At 44.6% G+C, this 21,846-nt stretch overlaps 1 protein-coding gene across 5 annotated transcripts in view; it reads left to right on the forward strand.

Moving 5' to 3' along the window:
* hivep2a (HIVEP zinc finger 2a) overlaps positions 1-21,846 on the forward strand; it is a 236,380-nt gene that overhangs the window by 23,537 nt on the left and 190,997 nt on the right. The window contains exon 1 of one of the 5 annotated variants that reach the window (XM_059985530.1): positions 6,993-7,694. The exons of 2 other annotated variants lie outside the window; for them this stretch is intronic. The gene's annotated coding sequence lies outside the window, so the exon portion shown is untranslated. 2 more of the 5 variants (XM_059985533.1, XM_059985534.1) reach the window with 2 other exon arrangements.

Genomic DNA, 21,846 nt, shown 5'->3' on the forward strand with positions numbered 1-21,846 from the left:
TGATAGATTCTTGATTAATCAGGGCATGAAGGGATATAGGGAGAAGGCAGATTGAGGCTGAGGAAAATTGGATCAGCCATGATGAAAATGGCCTAATTCTGCTTCTATGTGTTATGGTCTTATGGTTTACAGGTCATTAAAGAATGTCTCCCTGGTGCTTTCCACTCCATGCCCCCTTCCCACTCTCAGCCCACAAAAGAGACCCATATCAGAATCGGGTTTATCATCACTTACGTATATCATGAAATTAACTTTTTTTGGGGGCAGATAGTTTTGAGGAAGGAGGGAGGTTACAGTTGGACTCATTCAGATTAGGAGAATGGGCCAAGAAGTGGCAGATGGAATACAGTGTAGGAAAATGTATTGTCAGGCACTTTGGCAGAAGAAATAAAAGAGTAGACTGTGTTCTAAATGGAGAGAAAATTCAAAAATCTGAGGTGTAAAGGGACTTGGGAGCCCTTGTACAAGATTCCCTAATGGTTAATTTGCAGCTTGAGTTTGTGGTGAGGGAAGCAAATGTGATCTTAGTATTCAACTGAAGAGGACTAGAATATAAAAACAAGGATGTAATGTTGAGGTTTTATAAGGCACTGGTGAGGTCTCACTTGGAGTATTGTGAGCAGTTTTGGGCCCCTTATCTAAGAAAGGATTTGCTGACTTTGGAGAGGGTTCAAAGACGGTCCATGAAAATTATTTTGGGATTGGAAGGCTTGTCATATAAAAAGCATTTGATGGCTCTGGGCCTGTATTCATTGGAACTCAGAAGAATGAGTAGTGACCTCATCGAAACATATTGAAATGTTGAAGGGCCTCAGTAAAGTGGATGTGGAGAGGATGTTTTCTGTGGTGTGGGATTCTGAAACCAGAGGACACAACCTCAGACTAGAGAGGCGTACTTTTTGAATGGAGATGAGGAATTTCTTTAGCCAGAGAATGCTGAATCTGTAGAATTTGTTGCCACAGGCAACTGTGGAGACCAGGTCACAGGGTATGTTTAAGGCAGAGGTTGATTAGTCAGGGTTTTAAGGGCATGGGGAGAAGGCAGGAGAATGGGGCTGAGAGGAAAAATGGATCAGCCATGATGAAATGGTGGAGCAGATATAATGATCAAAATGGCATAATTCTGCTCCTATATCTTATGGTCTTGATGGTAGTAATGAGAAAAGAGTTGGTGAGGGTCTTTAGTGATTGACGCTGTTTTCTTGAAGATATCCACAATGCTGGGAAGGTTGTGCCTATGAGTTCACAATCCTCTGCAGCCTCTTGTGATCCTACGTGTTGGACCCTCCCTACCAGTCAGAATTAAATAAAATACAAGCATAGCGCACCAATGACTCTGAGAGGGAGGCTGGAGGGGGTGTGATGGATGGGTGTGCTGGCAACGATGGGTAGGAAGCTGAAATCAGAACTTCCCGAAATGCAGGTGTGTCAGGGCTTCCCAAACTGTGGTCCGTAGATCCCTCGATTAACGGTAGGGGTTCATGGGATAAAAAAGGTTGGGAACTCCTGAAGTAGATCGACTGTTTATTCGTTTCCATAGAGGCTGCTTGATTTGCTGTTCCTGCAGCGTTTTGTTTGTGCTGCTCAAGTCAATGCAAGAGTTTGCTTGAGGCAGTATTACTAACCAAAAACAAGCAGGTGAGGGAGAACTATCAAACAACAACAGAGCAGATCAGGCAACATCTGTGGAACACTGGCCAGGCTTTGCTTTTGAAAGAAAACTACATCCTCCAAATCAACACGCACAAAATGTGGGAGGAACTCAGCAGATCAGGCAGCATCTATGGAAATGAATGAACAGTCATCGTTTTAGGCCGAGTCCCTTCATCAGGACTGGGAGGGAAGGGGAACAGTGCCAGAATAAAAAGATGGAAAAGGAGGACAAGAGAGAGAATGAAAGGTGAAGTCAGATGGGTGGGAAAGATAAAGGGCTAGTGGGGAAAGAATCGGATAGCAGAGGAGAGTGGCCAATAGGAGAAAGGGAAGAAGGAGGGGCACTAGGGGGAGAGTGATAGGCAGGTGAGAAGAAGAGGTCAGAAGTCAGAGTGGGGAATAGAAAAGGGAATGAGGGAAGGGAAAAAAACAAGAGAAAAATATTACCGCAAGGAGAAATTAATGTTCATGCCATCCTTACTCATATAGCTGTGGCATTCATTGCCTATGGAGGCCAAGTCATTGGCTATATTTAAAGTAGAGGGTGATAGGTTCCTTATTAGACATCATCATTATGTGCCATTTCATATGTCACGGGTGCTCATGGTCTTTGACCATAATTGTTCTTGGCAATTTTTTTCCACAGAAGTGGTTTGCCATTACCTTTGTCTGAGCAGTGTCTTTACAAGACGGGTGGCCCAGCCATGATCAATACTCATCTGGGATTGTCTGCATGATGTCCATAGTCACATAATCAGGTCTTGTGATATGCAACAGCTGCTCATATGGCCATCCATCACCTCCTCCCATGGTTTCAGTTGACCCTGATCGGGGGGCTAAGCACCTTGCCCAAGGGTGGCCTGCAGGTTAGTGGAGGGAAGGAGCACTTCCTCTGGTGAAATCGTATCTCCACCCTGCTACCCATTCTTGTTTAGAAATGGCACCAAAGCTTATGGGGAGAGGGCAGGAGATTGGAGTTGAGAGGAAAATAATTAATTAGCTGTGATGGAATGGTGTAGCAACTTGATGGACTGAATGGCCTAATTCTGCTCCTATGTCTTGTGGTCTAATAATCCATGATCTTTCCAAAGAGTTGGAACCCATTGGGTAGAATGGACCCGATTTACATTTCTCACTGTTCAGTAAAGCAACCAGTGTAATCAAAAATCTTACCCTGGACATTCTCTCTTCTCCCCTTTCCATCAGGCAAGAGCTACAAAAGCCTGAGAGCCTGTAGCACCAGTATCCAGAACAATTTCTACCCCACTGTTATAAAACTATTGAATGTTTCCCTAGGATGATAAGATGGACCCTTGACCACACAATATATGATCGTTTACCTCTGCTGCACCTTTTCTGTAGCTGTTACACTTTATTCAGGCTTCTAGCCCCCTTTCTTCCCAGTCCTGATGAAGGGACTCAGCCCAAAACATCGAAGGTTTATTCCTTTCCATACGGACTGCCTGGCCTGCTGAGCTCCTCTAACATTTTGTGTGTGTTACACTTTATTCTACATTGTTACTGATCATTAATGATTTGATCTGTATGAATAGTATGCAAGACAAGGATATTATGCTGTAGTCATAGAACTCTGCAGCACAGAAACATGCCCTTTAACCCTTCAAGGCTATGATGGCTTATTATTCTTCCTCATCCCATTAACCTCCACTGGGACCATAGCCCTCCATACCCTCCTATCTATGTACCTATCCAAATGTTTAAGTGTTGAAATTGAACCTGCATCCACTACTTCCACACTGTCACCATCCTCCGAGTGAAGAAGTTCCCCCTCAGGTTCCCCTTTAATATTTCACCTTTCATGATTAATTCATGACCTCTAGTTCTAGTCTCACCCAACATCGGTGGAAAAAGCCTGCTTGCCTTTACCCTATCTATACTCCTATAGATGTGGCATGCGTCCAGCACCAACGTGGCATGCCTACAACTCACTAACCCTAGCATGTACATTTCTAGAATGTGGGAGAAAACCAGAGCACCAGAAGGAAACATAAGAGGTCATGGGGAGAACGTACACACTCCTTACAGACAGCGGCGGAGAATTGAACTGTGATCGCGAGCATAAGATGGCTTGTATCCACAGATTGATTGTATGTCCATAAACTGGCACTGGGCTGTACACAAGGTGATGGACAGGAAATAATAAAGTAGTGCTGGAGTTGGTGGGTGGAGGTGTTGATCAGCCTTACTGCTTGGGGAAAGTACCTGTTTTTGAGTCTGATGGTCCTGGCATGGATGCTCCGTAGCCCCTCTCCTGATGGGAATGGAACATAATCCCACCCACCCTGCTCCTTCATGATGTTACTGGCCCTTTTCCAGCACCTTTCTGTATATAAATTGTTGATGGGGGGGAGGGGTAGAATTGTGCCAGTGATGCATTGGGCAGTTTTGTTTCACTACTTTTTCTAAAGTTGTTCAGCCTTCCTGTCCACCGCAGTGCAGTTTCTATACCGTGCACTGGTGCAGCTTGTTAAGATGCTCTCCAGTGCACATCTGTACAATGACATGAGTATGGATGTGTAAAGTCCAACAGGCAAATAGGCACTGCCGCCCTTCCTGAAGTCTAAAACCAGCTTCTTTGTTTTACTGACTTTGAGGGCAAAGATGACATATCATGATGTCACTAAACTCCCTCCTGTACTCAGAGGTACTGCCCTCTGTGGCAGTGTGATCTGCAAACTTTTGGAACACTTTCACAGGCATATGGGACCCACTTGGAAAGGCATTTGTCTGGCATGATCCTGATGGGCCGAAGGGCCCTTTTCTGTGCTGTATGACTCTATAACAGATTCAAATATACCTCAATGCTACACGTGATATAAAGAGATCAAGAAGAGTTGAGAGAGTACGGAGAAATTGACGAGGACATTGTCAGGAGTTGAGCACCTGAGTTATAGGGGAACGTTGATTAGGTTAGGACTTTATTCTTTAGGACTGGAGCATAGGAGAATGAGGGCAGATTTGACACAGGTTTACAAAATTATCTGGGTTAAGATAAGGGTAATGTAACCAGGCTTTTTTCCCCCACTGAGATTGTTTGAGATTAGAACTGGAAGTCATAGGTTAAGGGTGACACATAAGACTTAGGAGCAGAATTAGGCCATTCAGCCCATCAAGTATGCCCCGCCGTTCCATCATGGCTGATCCCAGATCCCACTCAACCCCGTAACCTGCCATCTCGCCATATCCTTTGATGCCCTGACTGATCAGGAAACTATCAACTTGCGCTTTAAATAAATGTACGGACTTGGGTTTCACCACAGTCTGTGGCAAAGCATTCTGCAGATTCACCGCTCTCTGGCTAAAAAATTCCTACTTACCTCTGTTCTAAAAGATCATCCCTCAATCTTGAGGCTGTACCCTCTAGTTCTGGATACCCCCACCATAGGAAACATTGTCTGCACATCCACCCTATCCAGTCCTATCAACATTCAGTAGATCTCAATGAAATCCCCACATATTCTTCTAAATTCCAGTGAGTACAGGCCCAAAGCTGCCAAAAGCTCCTCATATGTTAATCCTTTCATTCCCAGAATCACCCTCATGAACCTCCTCTGGATTCTCTCCAATGACAACATATCCTTTCAGAGATATGGGGCCCAAAACTGTTGACAATACTCCAAGTGGGGCCTGACGAGTGTCTTATAAAGCATTATCTACTTGTTTTTATATTCTATTCCCTTTGAAGTAAATGCCAACACAGCATTTGCCTTCTTTACACAGGCTCAACATGTGAATTAACTTTTTGGAAGTCTTGCACAGGGTCTCCTAAGTCCTTCTGCACCTCTGATGTTTGAATTTTTTCCCCATTTGGGTAATAATCTACACTATTGCTCTTTTTACCAAAATGCAATACCATGTATATCCCAACATTGTATTCCATCTGCCACATCTTTGCCCATTCTTCCAATTTGTCTAAGTGCTGCTGCAATTGCATTGCTTCCTCAGCACTACCTACCCCTCCACCCATCTTCATATCATCTGCAAAACTTTGCCACAAACCCATCATATTTACATGAAATATTTAAGAGGAAGATGGTGGGAAGCTTCATCACTCACGATTTTGGGTGCGATTATGGAATGAGCTGCTAGCAGAAGTGGTAGATACAGGTTTGATTTCAATATTTAGGAGAGAAATTTAGTACATGGATGGGAGGGGTATGGCCCAAGTACAAGTCAATGGGACTATGTGGAAAAACGGCTCAGCATGGGCTGAAGAGCCAGGTTTTTTGTGTTTACCAGTGCTCTGACTCCATGATCTGTGGAATTCAGTAGGGGTGGAAGCATTTTCTGGGTATGGATACCAAGTCAGGGTCAGTACCCTGGAATGACGTTCTGTAAATGCCCCCAGGGCAGTGATCAGGCTGTAATTTCACACCCAAGCCTTTCCTCCCTCGAAGGAGTCGGAGAAGCAGATGGATTTTACAGTACTCTCTGCATTTCACACCCAGTGTGATTGAGAGGAGCCTCTCATTCCACATTTATGTCACTGTTTGAGTTTAAACTCCCAGCTGCCGTGATGGGATGACAACTCCAGTCTGTGGATCAATGGTCTGGGCCTCCACAAGTAAGTTTAAGAACTTAACTATTGCACTGCCACTAATTGGGTGGTGATTGTAGCCACCACTTTTTTTTCATGCATGTACTGAGTATTAGAGCATCAGACATGGTAGTAGAATTAGGCCTTTTGGCCCATCCCGTCTGCTTCAACATTTGATCATTGCTAATCCCTCTCAACAGCCTTCTCCCCATAACCCTTGATGCCCTTACTAGTGAAGAGCCTATCAACCCCCACTTTAAATATACCGATGACATGGCCTCCACAGCTGTCTGTGGCAAGGAATTTCACAGATTCACCGCCCTTTGGCTGAAGAAATTCCTCCTCATCTCTGTTCTAAATGGATGTCTTTCTATTCTGAGGCTGTGCCCTCTGGTCCTAGACTCCTTGACTATAGGAAACATTCCCTCCACATCTACATCTATTCCCAGGGAACAGTGCATGCAACAACCCACAGGGTATTTCACTTTATACATCCCAGTTTTTAAAACGATATAATTTTATGGCAACTGTATCCCAACATCCCAGATTTGGATTTAGATCGACACTTTTGCACACAATCTCTTCTTTACATAGAACATTACAGGCCCTTTGGCCCATGATGTTGTGCTGACCTTATAACCTGCTCTAAAATCAATCTAACTCATTCCTCCTGCATTCGTTGGTGATGTGCCCTGTCATATGACGTAGGTGATCATGACCTTCCCATGACCATGATTGCTCTTGGCAAATTTTTTTTCTACACAAGTGGTTTGCCATTGTCGCCTTCTGGGCCGTGTCTTTACAAGATGGGTGACCCCAGCCATTATCAACACTCTTCAAAGGGTCAGTGGTCACATAACCAGGACTTGTGAATGTGCATCAGCTGCTCATACGACCGTCCACCACCTGCTCCCGAGTCTTCTCTCTCTCCCCCTCCCCTACGTCTGTCATTCTCTCTCTCCTGCCTTCACTACCTCTCCCTCTCCCTCTCCGTGGCCACTTTCTCTTCGGACCGGGCCCCCGCCGTCAGCGGAACTTTGCTCGTTTGGGGTGGGCGAGCGGGAGAGTAAGAAGCCCCGCTGCGTTGCTCGAGCCGATTCAACAGCAGGAAAGGCTCCGACGGCCGCCCCTCTTCCTGGGGAGAACACACACACACCTCTGCCTGCGAGGCAGCTGAGACCAGAAACCCTTCCATCTCCGGCTCCGCACTCCGCACCCAGCCAGCGCCGCCTGATTGACATCGCCCGCAGCCAATCACCGGGCCAGGTGGCGGAATCCAAACCCGGTGATGTCAGAAGCCTAATCATCTGCCGTGGAGAAGTGACAAGAGAGAGGGGGAATACAATTTAATGTCGCAATGGCTCTCAGATGACGGAGCATGTGCGTACACAGAGACGTCCGAGAGAGCCAGGATTTAAGGGTGCTTGCCTGACCCTAGGGAGAGGCTGCCAGTTTACACTATGTGTGGAGGACTGAATGTCAGGTGGGAGAACAACTTGCATTTTTCCGTTCGTCTCTTGGACCTGATCCACCTCATTATTGAATCGTGATAGAGAGAACCCTGCCCTTTTTATTTCCAGGCTGGCCAAATCATCTTAATTTTCGGCCTTTTTCAGCCGGCGCCCTCAGGAAAGCCTCCCCTCTGGAGTTTAAAATAAATTGCACGGTTCAAAAGAAAATGTCAGCGGGCAGATCACCCTGCAGCGGCTGATTTCCACCTTACCACCAACATTCTTACTGCTCTTGGGGGCTGGTACTTTTTTTAAAAAAAAAGGGGGGGGGGAAGAAACGCATTGGTAGAGTGCAGTTGGTCAGAGGTTACCAAGAAACTACTGCAGAGACCTATAATTAGAGACAGCGACGGGTAGGCTCACTAGCAAGTTCACGGCTGAAGCCTGGCCCTTAAATATTTTCTCTCTCTCTTCGCCAGTGTCCGATGGAAACTTGGATCCTATGCTTCCCAGGTCTGGTGTATGCAGGATCTAATCATGTGTTGGGTTCGCATCCTCTAGTTTGTGATAGCTTCTGAAGCTGTGGTTCTGGGGGGGGGGGGGGGGTGGGAGGTATTGATGGAAATGAAGATTGTAGAGTTTACTTGACATCAGAGATAGAGCATTTCTGTGTTGGATTTTTAAAAAAATTAGATCAGATCATTACCCACCACATCCGTAATTTGCTGGCACTAAAGAGGGTGAAACACTTCCCCCACTCCTGTCCCCCTGAGGTTATACGCGACGTCTGTTCCTGCCCGCCTATCCGAGGGACTCTCCGCCCCTGCCCTGCACCCCTCTCTCCTCCAGTTGCCCTTTCCCCAACCCTCAGATCGGTTTAGAAGGCGCTGACTCATGCCGCGGTCAGTTCTCCACAGATCGCTTGAGTCCGGATAGGAAACAGCAGGGGCTGTTTCAGATACGCATGTGTACACGACAGAAAGTCAACCACAGAGCCTCCAGCCCGCCGGGTCGGCACTGACTTCATCCTGCACTAACCTCACTCATGAAGACGTGAGAGATTCTGCAGATGCTGGAAATCTGGAGCAACACACTCAAAATGCTGGAGGAACTCATCAGGCCAGGGAACATCCATGGATACTAGAATAAGGTGATATGATCACATGCCAAACTGTATTCCACTCCCACCCATCCACCCACCGTCCTCTTCTGCTTACTGTCCCTTCCTTCCCAGTCCGGTATCGGCCTGAAATGTCAACTGTTTCCATGGATGCTGCCCGACATGCTGAGTTCCTCCAAAAGTTGGTGTGCATTACTCTAATCCCATTCAGAATCAGGTTTATTATCACTGACATATACCCTGAAATTTGTTGTTTTGCGGCATCAATACAGCGCAATACGTTAAATATACTATAATTATTTGTAGTATAATATACTATAATTATATTATTTATATTATATTATTACATAATAAAATACTATAATTATTTATTCACCGAGCCGAGAGTTTAGCCAATCCCAGCGACTAAACTTCTATTTCATTTCAAATACAGTATACTGTATTTCCAATTGGATATTATAGTATATAAACTATAAATAAGTAGTACCAAAAAATGAAATAGTGTACCACGGGTTCACTGTCCGTCCAGAAATGTGAAGGGGAAGAAGCTGTTTGTATTTTTTTTCAGGTTCTTGTACTTCCTCTCCAGTTGCAGTAATGAGAAGAGAGCATGTATGGGTGGTCAGGGTCTTTAATGAGTCTCAACCTTTTAAAGATGCCCTCAGTGGTGGGGAAGATGGTGCCTGTGATGGGATTGAGGCGATTAATCATTCGCATCAACTAATTCCTCCCCCACCTCCCTGGGTTTTACAGCTCATTTATGCAATTGCCCTCCATTTTTCCTATCATCCATTGTCTATCTAAGAGTGCGTAAATGTCCCTACTGTATCTGTCTACCACCAGCCCTGTTCCACGCACCCACCTCTATATTAAAAAAACTACCTTTGCCACCTGTCTATACTCTCCTCCAATCACCTTACAATGGTGTCACCAGCTATTAGGCATTTCCACCCTGGGGGGGGGGGGGAGGGAAGTCTCTGGCTGTCCATTGGATCTATCCCTTTTCTCATCATCAAAATAATAGATCGTTTGGATCGTATAATAATAAAGTATTTAATTAGGGTGGACGACATGGTTAGCATGGATTGGTTGGGCCAAAGGGTCTGTATCCATTCTGTATTGTTTTTTTAAATTTAATAATCAGATCAGATTGCTAAACTGACAACGAACCCCCGAACTCTACCTCACAGTTTTTGCTCCCCTTTTCTGCTTCTTTTCATACAAAAATATTTTATTATTATTTATGGTCTTGCAATATACTACTGCCACAAAGCAATAAATTTCACACAAATTTCAGTGAAAATAGATCTGATTTTGATCATTAAAAGCCTCTTATTCTTCAAAAGTACTTTGTAATGTCTTGAGATAAGGAAGATGATGTAGAAATTCAGGTATATTTTTGTATATCTTTCAAAATGTGAATGCACTTGCACATATACTTGTCTTTGTATCTATCCGTGTGTGGGTGTTTTGGGTGCTAGATCAATATTATCAATTAATTGCTCCACAAGGATAAAATTTGACCCCGAGCAGTGCAGGGATTCCCCAAACTGGGGTCCATGGACCCTTTGATTAATGGTAGGGCCCCATGACATAAAAACAGTTGGGAACCCTTACAGGAAGCCTCCTTAAGAGAGTTGGAGAAGGAAGGCTGGAGCTTGGTGCATAAGGCTAGCAATGGTGCAGGGATTAACTTTGGTTTGAGTGCAAAATCTATTGATTGCAGTTCTGAGTGAGAGAGTGAGAATGAATCATGCAAGGATATATATGAGGTAAAATGTATACATAGTTATTAGGGATATGGGGTAAAAGGTATACAATATTATGAGGTGTATAGATGGGGTAGAGCAAGCAGGCTTTCTCTATTGAGGTTGGGTGAGACTAGAACTAGAAGTCATGGGTTAAGGGTGAAAGGTGAAATATTTCCGAGTACAAGGGGGTTCTTCGCTCAGAGGGTGGAATGAGCTGCTAGCGGAAGTGGTGGATGTGGGTTCGATTTCAAAATTTAAGAGATATTTGGACACGTACATGGATGAAGGGCTATGGTCTAGGTGCAGGTCAATGGGACCAGACAGAATAATAGGTTAGCATGGTCTAAATGGACTGAAGGATCTGTTTCTGTGCTGTAGTCTATAACTATGACTCAAAGCATGGTGGGGTTTTAGCTCGAGGATAAATGATACAAACCACAATCTCTCTCTCTGCTGACTCTACATGTTAGTTTTCAATCTATACAATATTACCCAGTTCCTTTTGATCACTTACACATTAAACTAGGTTGAAGCTTTATAAAATTCTGGTCAGGCCACATTGGAGAATTTCAATCAGCTCTGGTCACCTCATTATAGGAAGGATGTGAAAGTTTTAGAGAGGGTGCAGAGGAAATTTACCAAGTTGTTGAAAGGTCTAGATACAGCGGATGTGGAGATAATGTTTCCTAAAGTGGGGGAGTCTTGGATCAGAGGACACAACATCAGAATAGAGGGCCGTCTATTTTAAACAGAGATGAGGAGGAATTTCTTTAGTCAGAGGGTTGTTGTTCATCCTTCGGAGTCGAAGGCAACCATGACTTCTATCAGGTGGAGGGTTTGTGACTGTGGGTCCGGAGGTGACTGGTGAGGCCAATCCAGGCCCTGAAAGCTCACCACATGTGGGACACATGAGGGTAGGTGCTGCAGTGGAAGTGGAGGTAGCTCGAGCCTTGCACGTGGCGTGTTTCCTCTCAGCCTCTGCGGTGCGTCTGATTTCTGCTGCATACGCTCCTTCAGTGATCCTGCTCCACCAGGTTGGGTGGTCCAGAGCAAGCGATTCCCAGCTACCGGGATTGATGTTGAGGTCTTTGAGGGACACTTTGAGGCAGTCTTTGAAACATTATTTCTGCCCTCCAACTGAGCGCTTGCCCTGGCTCAGCTCTCCATACAGCAGCTGTTTTGGTAGTCGACTGTCAGACATCCTGACAACATGGCCAGCCCATCTGGCTTGGGCTTTCTGTAGGAGGGTAGTCAGAGGGTAGTAAATCTGCCCCAGGCAGCTGTGGAGGCCACAGCATTGGGTATATTTAAGGTGTAAGTTGATAGACTCTTGATTAGTCAGGGTGTGAAGGGTTACGGGGAGAAGGCAGGAGAATAGGATTGAGAGAGAAATGGATCAGCCATGATGGAATAGCAGAGCTTTGATGGGCCACTGGCCTAATTCTGCTCCAGAGTTTTGCGTTCTTACGTTTTTTTTCTTGCCTGGAGGTTCATAAGATTGCTCCTGAGAGCAGAAGGGTTAACGTGCAAACAGTGATGGCTCTAGGCATGTAATTTGCTGGAAGTTTGAAGAATGAGGTGAGTGTTTCATTGAAATCTATTGATTATTAAAAGTGTAGATAGAATGACTATGGAGAGGATGTTTACAATAGTGGGAGAGTCCAGGACCAGAGGGCACAGACTCAGAATACAAGTATGTCTCTTCTGAACAGAGGTGAGGAGGAATTTCCTGAGCCAGAGGATGGTAAATCTGCGGAACTGATTGCCACAGATGCCTGTGGGAGATCAGGTCATTGGGTGTATTTAAATCAGAGGTTGACAGGATTTTAATTCGTCAGGGTGTCAAAGGTTATGGAGAGAAAACAGAAGAGTGGGATTGAGAGAGAAATTAAGTCAGCCATGAGTGAAAGGCGTAACATACTCAATGGGCCAACTGGCCTCATTCTGTTCCGATGTCTTATGGTCTAAAATAAGTTAGCCATGATTGTATTGCAGAGCAGACTGGATGGGTGGAACAGCCACATTCTGCTGCTGTGTCTTATAGTTGTACTACCTCATGCACCATTGTAATGAATTGATTTCTAAGGATGGCACGAAGCAAAGTTTTTCACTGTATCTAGGTGCACGTGGAAATCGTAAACCAATTAAAAGTTAGATAAGGTTAAAGGCCCTTTTTGAATGCAGGTGATGGATGGGCTGAATGGCCTGTATAAGGACTAGGGGGTACCAGGCTGGGGCTGTGACGGTTTTTGTAGGTGGCAGCTGGAAACTGGCGGGGTGAGGGTGTGCATCTGTCCCTGAGAGTGCCCAGGGGAAGCTGTGCTGGAGGTGGGAGAGGATGGCCTCCAAGCTTACAACTTCAGTACGGCCGTGTCCTGCTCTCTGAGCTGACCAACCAAACAGTTATTACAAGCATCAAACTTGGACTCTCAGACCAACCCTGTCTGGTCCCATCCTACGTAATGCTAACAAAATGCCTCTTTGGTGATGTAGTGCTGTGTGTGTATGCTACGAACACACACACACACAGACTGCCTTACAGATGAATACCCTGTTGACGCTCTCCGTCCAGACTCCTGGAGGAAGGCTGTCGAAGGGACAGTACTGTCTTAATATGGGGGTGAAGTAAAGTTTGATACTAAGTAGTGTTGGCTGTCTGTGTACAGGACCATTTGTGGAGTTTACTGAAGGTGGGATTGCTTGCCTTCTGTTGGTAGATTCCAGACTCTGCTTGGCTAGAGCACTGTTATTGCAGAACAGAGTAGCACCATTTGATGTATGTGGCCCAGCTTATTTTCCCTGTTAAATATCTACAGTGCAGCCACTGGCTTTTAATTTTTAACCCATCCTTTCCCTGCAAGTAACAAAAAAAAATGACATACTAGAAATACTTACTCTTAACATGTACTGAATAAATAACTGACTGCTTATTCCTGAGGATCTTAGTTATAGGGAAAGGTTCAATAGGTTTATAAGGAATTGGTCGGGCCCAGTCTGGAGTGTTGTGAGCAGTTTTGTGCCCCTTATTTAAGAAAAGTTGGACCTTCTGGCATTGCAGAAGGTCCAGAAGAGCTTCATGAGAATGAAAGGGTTAATGTATGAGGAGCGTTTGTTAGCTCTGGGCCTGTACTCGCTGGAGTTTAAAAGAAGGAGGGGAGATCTCATTGAAACATATTGAAAGGCCAAGATAGATGTTCCCTATAGTGGGAGTGGCTAGGACCAGAGGGTACAGCCTCAGAATAGAAGGACGTCCCTTTAAAACAGAGTTAGGGAGGAATTTCTTCAGCCTATGGATGGTGAATCTGTGGAATTCATTGGCACAGACAGGAGGCCTAGTTAAAGTCAGAATCAGGTTTATTATCAGTGGCACGTGACGTGAAATTTGTTAACTTAGCAGCAGCAGTTTAATTTACTAATTATGTATATTGAATAGATTAAAAAGTGCAAAAACAGAAATACCATATATTTAAAAAAAAACAAGTGAGGTAGTGTCCAAAGCTTCAATGTCCATTTAGGAATCGGATGGCAGAGGGGAAGAAGCTGTTCCTGAATCACTGCGTTTGTGCCTTCAGGCTTCTGTACCTCCTACCTGATGGTAAAAGCGAGAAAAGGGCATGCCCTGGGTGCTGGAGGTCCTTAATAATGGACACTGCCTTTCTGAGACACCGCTGCCTAAAGATGTACTGGGTACTTTGTAGGCTTGTGCCCAAGATGGAACTGACTAGATTTACAACCTTCTGCAACTTTTGGTATTGGGTATGTTTAAAGTGAAGGTTGATCAGGAAGGGCATTAAAGGTAATGGGGAGAAGGCAGGAGAATGGGGTTGAGAGGGATAATAAGCCGTCATGATGGATTGGTGGAGCAGCTGAATGGCCTAATTCAGCTCCACTGTCTACTGGTTCAATATTCTATATAGGCCTGAGGTGAGCTTTGATGTTAGTTAGCTCATCCTTTAGCGACAATTTTGAAGAGGTATCATTGGTGATCTGTCTAGTTCCTGCAATGTTGCTATGAGAAATCCACATCTCAGAGGGCAGAAATCACTGCTTCCTGACAGGCCAAGTGATGAATCCCAATACTGCAAAGTGCAGAATAATACCTGTCTGAAATATTAACTCCACTTCAAGGGGGCAGAATTTTAAGCTGTTTGTAGGAAAGTATAGAGGAAATCTGAGGAAAGTTTTTTACACAGTTGTGGGTGAGTGCAATGCACTGCCAAGAGTGATGGTAGAGACAGATACATTAGGGATATTGAAGAAGATCTTAGATTAGGCACATGGATGAAAGAAAAATGGAGGGTTATATAGCACGGAAGGGTGTTTATTTATTTACGGATTGATTGATGTACAGAACAGATTAGGCCCTTCCGGCCCGTCGAATCGTGCCACCCAGTAACCTCCAATTTAATCGTAGCCTAATCAGAGGACAATTTACAATGACCAGCTAATCTACCAACTGGTACGCCTTTGGACTTTGGGAGGGAACCGGAGCACTTGGAGGAAACCTACGCGGTTCATGGGGAGAACTTGCAAACTCCTTACGGGAAGCGGTGGGAATGGAACTGGGGTCACATGTACTCTAGAGCATTGCGCTAATCACTACAATCTCAGAGTAAGTGAAAAGGTCGGCAAGCCATCACGGGCTGATGGACTGTACTGTGCGGTGCTGTCCATGATGTTCTGTGTTCTATTACTATGACATGGAACCACGGGCAAATGGGCAGGTTTTAAACCAAAATAGTTATGGCAGAGTAAGTGTGTGAGTGAGTGCCTATTTCCATTTGTCAAGCTTTTCCTGTGTTCCATATTATGTCTCTTTCATAAACACTTGAAACTTTGTTCATTTTCGGGTTGGGAAAAGGTTATGCATCTTGTTATCACAGCCTTGTCCGTTCTCAGGATGGTATACACTCAGTGGCCGCTTTGTTAGCTGCCATCCCTACCTGATGAAGTGATTATTGACTGTATGTTCATGATCTTCTGCTGCTGTAGTCCATCGACTTCAATGTTCGATATGTTGCGCATTCAGAGATGCTCTTCTGCATACACTGTTGTAACGTGTGGTTATTTGAGTTACTGTCGCCTTCCTGTCAGCTTGAACCAGTCTGGCCGTTCTCCTCTGATCCCTCTCATTAACAAGAGAACTGCTGCTCACTGGAGGCTTTTTGTTTTTCACGCCATCATCCGTAAACTCCAGAGACAGTTGCGTGTGATCCGCAGTTTCCGAGATATCAAACCACCCTGTCTGGCACCAACATTCATTCCAAGATCAACTCACTTGGACCACATTTCTTCCCCATTCTAATGTCTGGTCTGAACAACTGCTGAACTCCTTGACTGTGTCTGACTGGCTGATTAGGTATTTGCATTAACAAGCTGGTGTACGGGTGTGCCTAATAAAGTGGCCGCTGAGTGTATGTGTGCCCTGAGCCTTCCCATGGCGGAGGTTAATTGAAGAAATGCCAACCTGTCTCAGCTGCAGCTGACTGGCACAAGGTGTCAGTTGAACAATTGCAAACTCTGCCCAAAAATAGACACACTGTAATCTGACCCCTGTCGACTCGCCTCCTCTCTCCTCACATGGAAAGTTGTAATTACAAGGAGTCAGGCCTGGTCCAGCTTTTAGCGAGTGAGAACTGGGGTGGGGGTTGCAGGAGACAGTTGAAGTCAAATTCAGTGTGGCACAGCTGGTATGGGGAGATGTATTTAAGCTAAGAAGAGTGCAGTAAAGTCCACAGACCCCTCAAAAGTGCTGCACAAGTTGGTAGGATGGCTAGGCAGGCTCCAGCGTGTTGGCTTTCATTAGTCAAGGAATTGAGCCTAGGAGCTGGTAAATCTTTTAAACGTAAAGCATCGGACCATTAGACACAGGAGTAGAAATGGGCCACGTGACCTATTGAGTCTGCTCTGCTATTCTATCATGGCTGATTTATTTTCCCTCTCCCTGTAACTTTTGACACCCTGACTAGTCGAGAACCTATCAACCTCTGCTTTAAAAATACAAAATGACCTGGCCTCCACGGCAGTCTGAGGCAATGAATTCCACAGATTCTCACTACACTCTAGCTAAAGAAATTACTCCTCTGTTTCAAATGGATATCTCTCTGTTCTGACTCTGTGCCCTTTGGTCCTAGACTCACCCATTATATTCTATCAATGTTCATTAAGTTTCAATGAAATCCCTACTCATTCCTGTAAACTCCAGTGAGTACGGACACAGAACTATCAAAGGCTCCTCATACGTTAACACTTTGATTCCAGGAATCATTCTTGTGAATCTGCTCTGGACCTCTGCAATGCTAACACATCTTTTCTTGGGTAAGGTGCCTAAAATTGCTCTCGGTGCTCCAAGTGCAGTCTGACCAATGCATTATAAAGCCTCAGAATCATATTATACTCTTATAAACATAAACAGTGCACCACAGTACAAGCCATTCAGCCCATGATGTTGTGCCTACCTTTTAACCTTCTCCAAGGTCAATCGTAAGTAATGTTACAACACTATAAAACCCTGGTTAGACCATATTTGGAATATTGTGTTCAGTTCTGGTCACCTCAGTGTAGGGAAAGATGTGGAAGCTTTAGAGAGGATGCAGAGGCGATTCACCAGAATTCTGGGTGGATGAGCGAACACTTCTTTTGGAAAGATTGAACAAGCTGAGGCTTTTCACTTTGGAAGGTAGGAAGATGAGAGGAATGTTGGGGGTGTATAACATGAAAAGTGGCCAGTCAGCAACTTTTTCCCAGGGTGGAAATGGTTAATAAGAATGAGCATAATTTTAAGGTGATTGGAAGGAAGCATGGGGGGGGGGGGGCGGATGTCAGAGGTAAGTTTTTTTTTACACAGAGCGGTGGCTGACTGGAATGCATTGCAAGAGCTGGTACAAGCTGGTACGAGGTAGATACATTAGGGTCATTTAGGAGACTCTTAGTCACATGGATGAAAGGAAAATGGAGGGCTATATAGGAGGGAAAGGTTAGATTGATTTTGGAGTAGGTTAAAATATTGGCATAACATCGTGGGCCAAAAGGCCTGTATTGTGCTGTGATGTTCTGTGTTTAATGGATTTCCTAGGATGTTGTCTGAATTTGGAGGCCTAAGTTACAAGGTTCAGGCAGTGGGGTGCAGATGGCATCTCTATCAAAGGAGGTGTAAGGTGCTCCTTCCTTCCACTAGCCTGCAGGTCACTCTCGGGCAAGGTGTAGCACCTGCTTTAGCTTCTTCCACACTCCCCTTCTTGATCAGGGTCATGTGAAGCCATGGGAGCAGGTGGTGGATGGTCGTATGAGCGACTGGTGCAATCACAAGTCCTGGTAGTGCGACCACTGATGCCAGGCAGGCAATCTCTGAAGAGCATTGATAATGGCTGGGGTCACCCATCCTGTTAAGTCACTTTCCTGAAGAGAGCAATGGAAAACCACTTCTGCAGAAGAATTTGCCAAGAATCAAGGTTACGGAAAGGCCTTGATCACCTGCGTCATACAACACGGCACGTAATAATGATGTGTAGATTGTTGACTTTTGTCACTGGAACTTTGCATATTAGAGGGTGGAGTAACCTGCTAAAGGTACATGGATCATGAGGTACAAAGACAGATGAAAGCACATCGTCTTTTTCCCAGGGGTGGGGTGCTAAAAAGCAAGGCTTAAGATCAGAGGTGAAAGATTGAAATTGGAATTAGTTTATTGTTACTATCACATGTACCAAGGTACAGTGAGCTAACTAAATAATTCCAGAATCAATTCCATTATCAGCTTGATGTCGAGGCTTTGGAGAGGGTGCAGAAAACGTTTACCTGGATTAGAAGTCATGTGCTATAATGAGAGGTTGGACAAACTTGAGTTGCTTTCCTTGGACCGGTGGAGCTGAGGGGGGAGACCTCATAGAGATTCACAGGATTATGAGAGGCATAGACAGAGTGGGCAGAGAGTACCTGTTTCCCAGGGTTGAAATGTCTAATACCAGAGGGCATACTTTGAAGGTGAGAGTGGGGTAATTTCTGAGGAGATGTGAGGCAAGTTTTTTTACACAGCAAGTGGTGGGTGCTTGGTATGTGCTACCAGGGGTGATGGTGGAGGCAGATATGATAGAGGCTTTCTAGAAGCTCTTGGGTAGGAACATGATTCTCTGGAATTGGAAGAATATGGACATTGTGCAAGCGGAAGGGATTGGATTACTAAATTATTTAATTTGGCACCATCGTTTGGATCGAAGGGTCTGTTCCTGTTTCAAAGATCTACGGGTTAAGTCAGTAAGCTGTGGGCATGCTAGATAGCGCCCGAAGACAGCGACATGAGTATTATATGGAATTCTGGACATCCCAATGTGGAGGCTTTGGAGAGAGTGCAGAAGAGGTTTATCAGTTGCCTGGATTGGAGAGCATGTGCCATCACGATAAGTTGGACAAACTTGGGTTGTTTTCTCTGGAGCAGCAGAGACAGGAGATCTGAGAGAAGTTTAAGGTATTATGAAGGGCATAGATAGAGTAGACAGGGAATATCTGTTTCTCAGGTAGACATGTCTAATACCAGAGGGCATGCATTGAAGGTGAAAGGGTAGATTCAAAGGGGATGTGAGGACTACATTTTTATACTTGGAGATTCATGGATGCCTGGAATGTGCAGCCTGGTAAGGTAGTAGAAGCAAATATATTAGAGGCTTTTCAAAGATGTTTGGATAGGAACATGGATGTAAGGAAGATGGAGAGATATGGAGATGGTGTAGTTAGGAGAGTTTAGTTTTTGAATTTCTTTAGTTTACTCTTTAGCTTTTTTGGCACAACATTGTGGGCTGAAGGACCTGTTCCTGTACTGTACTGTTCTGTGTTCAATAATTTTTGTGAGCTGCTCCAGTACAGTCCACACTGATTGGATTTGACACATATAGTATGATTCAGATACCCTCCCCTCTGTATTTAGAGATACAGGTCGGAACAGCCCCTTCTGGCACCATCCAGCAGCTCCTGACAACCCCGATTTTTACCCTAGCCTAATCACTGGGCGATTTAAAATGAACAATTAACCTACCTGTACGTCTTTGGACTGTGGGAGGAAGCTGGAGCTCCCATGGAAAGCCCATGCATGCCATGGGAAGGGCGTACAGACTCCTTACAGAGGACACCGAAATTGAACTCTGAACTATGTTTCCCCAAGCTGCACTACTGTGGCTCAGTAAAGCAGCCATTGTAACCAAAGACCCCACCCACCTCGGGCATTCTCTCTTATCCCCACTCCCATATTCCGCACCCAGGTCACCCAACTCTTGAATTAACTCCCAAGCCATCTGTAAGGAGTTTGTATATTCTCCCCGTGACCTCTTGGGTTTCCTCCAACATCCCAAAACCGTACGGTTAGGGTAGGGTCAGTGAGCTGTGGACACTCTGTGGACACACATCCGTGTGCTGTACTGGTCATTGACACAAAAAACATATTTCACTGTATGTTTCAATGTTGCGATATACATGTGATAAATAAAGCTAGTCTTTAAAATTTTAAATCTTTCCTGGTAATCCATAGCATTAGAATCAATAACTTAAAGATGTTAGTTCAAATCCCAACAAAGAGAGCCCAAAATCAGTTAAATAAATGTCTTCAGAATAAAAGAATACAAATTAGAAGCAGTGAAGATGACACAATTAAATATTACCAATTCCTTTCGGGATAGGAGGTTGGACAAACTTCTCTAGGCTGGAACTAAACATGGCACAAAGGAAACATTCAATAGTTTGCAAGGAATCAGAATTGGTTTATTATTGTTACGTGTACTGAGGTACAGTGAAAAGCTTGTCATGCATTCTGTTCATATCGATAAGATCATTATACAGTGCATTGAGACAGAACAGGTATAATATTACTACACTGCAGAGTAAAGTGCAGTGCAGGTAGACAATAAGGTGTAAGGTCATAATGAGGTTAATTGTGAGATCCATAGCTTATCTTATTATACTAGGAAAATGTTCAATGGTTTGGGATGGTGGTGAATATTTTGATAGAGTTTTAATAGACACTATCAATGAACCCCTAAGTGAGCCAATAGAATTCAAAGGTTAACGTAACAGGTAGCCAATGAAGGTTAACAGAAGGGGTAGCCAATCAAGATTAACTGAAGGGGTAGTCAATCAGGACTGAGGCAAGAGAATGGGGGCCTATCTAAATGCGAGCATTCCCAGAGAGAAATGCCAACGACTGTGCACTGAGGATATCACCTCGAATAGGTGATGAAACGTCGGCAAGCTAATTGCTAAGCTTGGCAAACACTGCAACATCAAGCTGTTCTTAAAACAGTGGGGTAGAAGTACAACTACCTGTGAATGATTTATGCTCACCGCTCCTTCAGCTTATCATCAGCAGAAGACCATGAGCCATCGGGATCAGAATTCAGCTATTCAGCCTATCAAGTCTTCTCCACCAACTAGAAGGCAATCTGATTTCTCCTTTCCCCCTGCAACAATTCCTATGAGCCTTGCACTCTCATCCAAGCTTTGGTACCCCCACACTGATCTCCCCTTGTATGTGTTGGCTTTCAATCAGTCACTCTCTCTCATGAGTATCTTTGCAACTTTAAGAGTGCTACTTAAAAGTGATGTAGAACATAGATAATTACAGTACAGGCCCTTATGTTCAGGGTGCCTCATTTTAACTTATTCTAGACCACAGAACATAGAGCGTGTTCTAGTATCATCAATCTAGATGCTCAACACCAAAAGGTCAATCTAACCCTTTTCTCCTACAGAACCCTCGCTCTTTCTATATTTATGTGCCTATCTAAGAGTTTCTTAAATGCCCCTGAAGTATCTACCTCTTCCACCATCCCTGGCAGGGTGTTCCACACACTCACCACACTCTGTATATCTTAAAAAAACCTTGCATCTGTCAATTCCCCTATACTTTCCACCAATCACTTTAAAATTACGCCCTCTCTTATTAGCTGTTTCTGCCCTGGGAAACTATGTCTGGCTATCCACTTGAACTATGTCCCTTATCAACTTGTACACGTCTATCAAGACTCCTTTGCTCCAAGGAGAAAAACCCTACCTCGCGTTACCTGTCCTCATCAGACATGCACCCGAATCCAGGCAGCATCCTGGGAAATCTCCTCTGCCCACTCTCTACAGCTCCTACATCCTTCCTAGAAGGAGGTGACCATAACTCAACACAATACCCCAAATGTGGTCTAACCAGGGTTTTATAGAGCTGCAACATTACCTTGTGGCTCTTGAACTCAATCCCTTGGCTAATGAAGGTCAACACACAGTCGGCCTTCTTAACCACTCTATTATTCACAACGTTGAGGGATCTATGCATATGGATAT

This window comes from Hypanus sabinus, chromosome 12 (genome assembly GCF_030144855.1).
Source record: "Hypanus sabinus isolate sHypSab1 chromosome 12, sHypSab1.hap1, whole genome shotgun sequence".
In the NCBI taxonomy this organism is placed as follows: domain Eukaryota; kingdom Metazoa; phylum Chordata; class Chondrichthyes; order Myliobatiformes; family Dasyatidae; genus Hypanus; species Hypanus sabinus.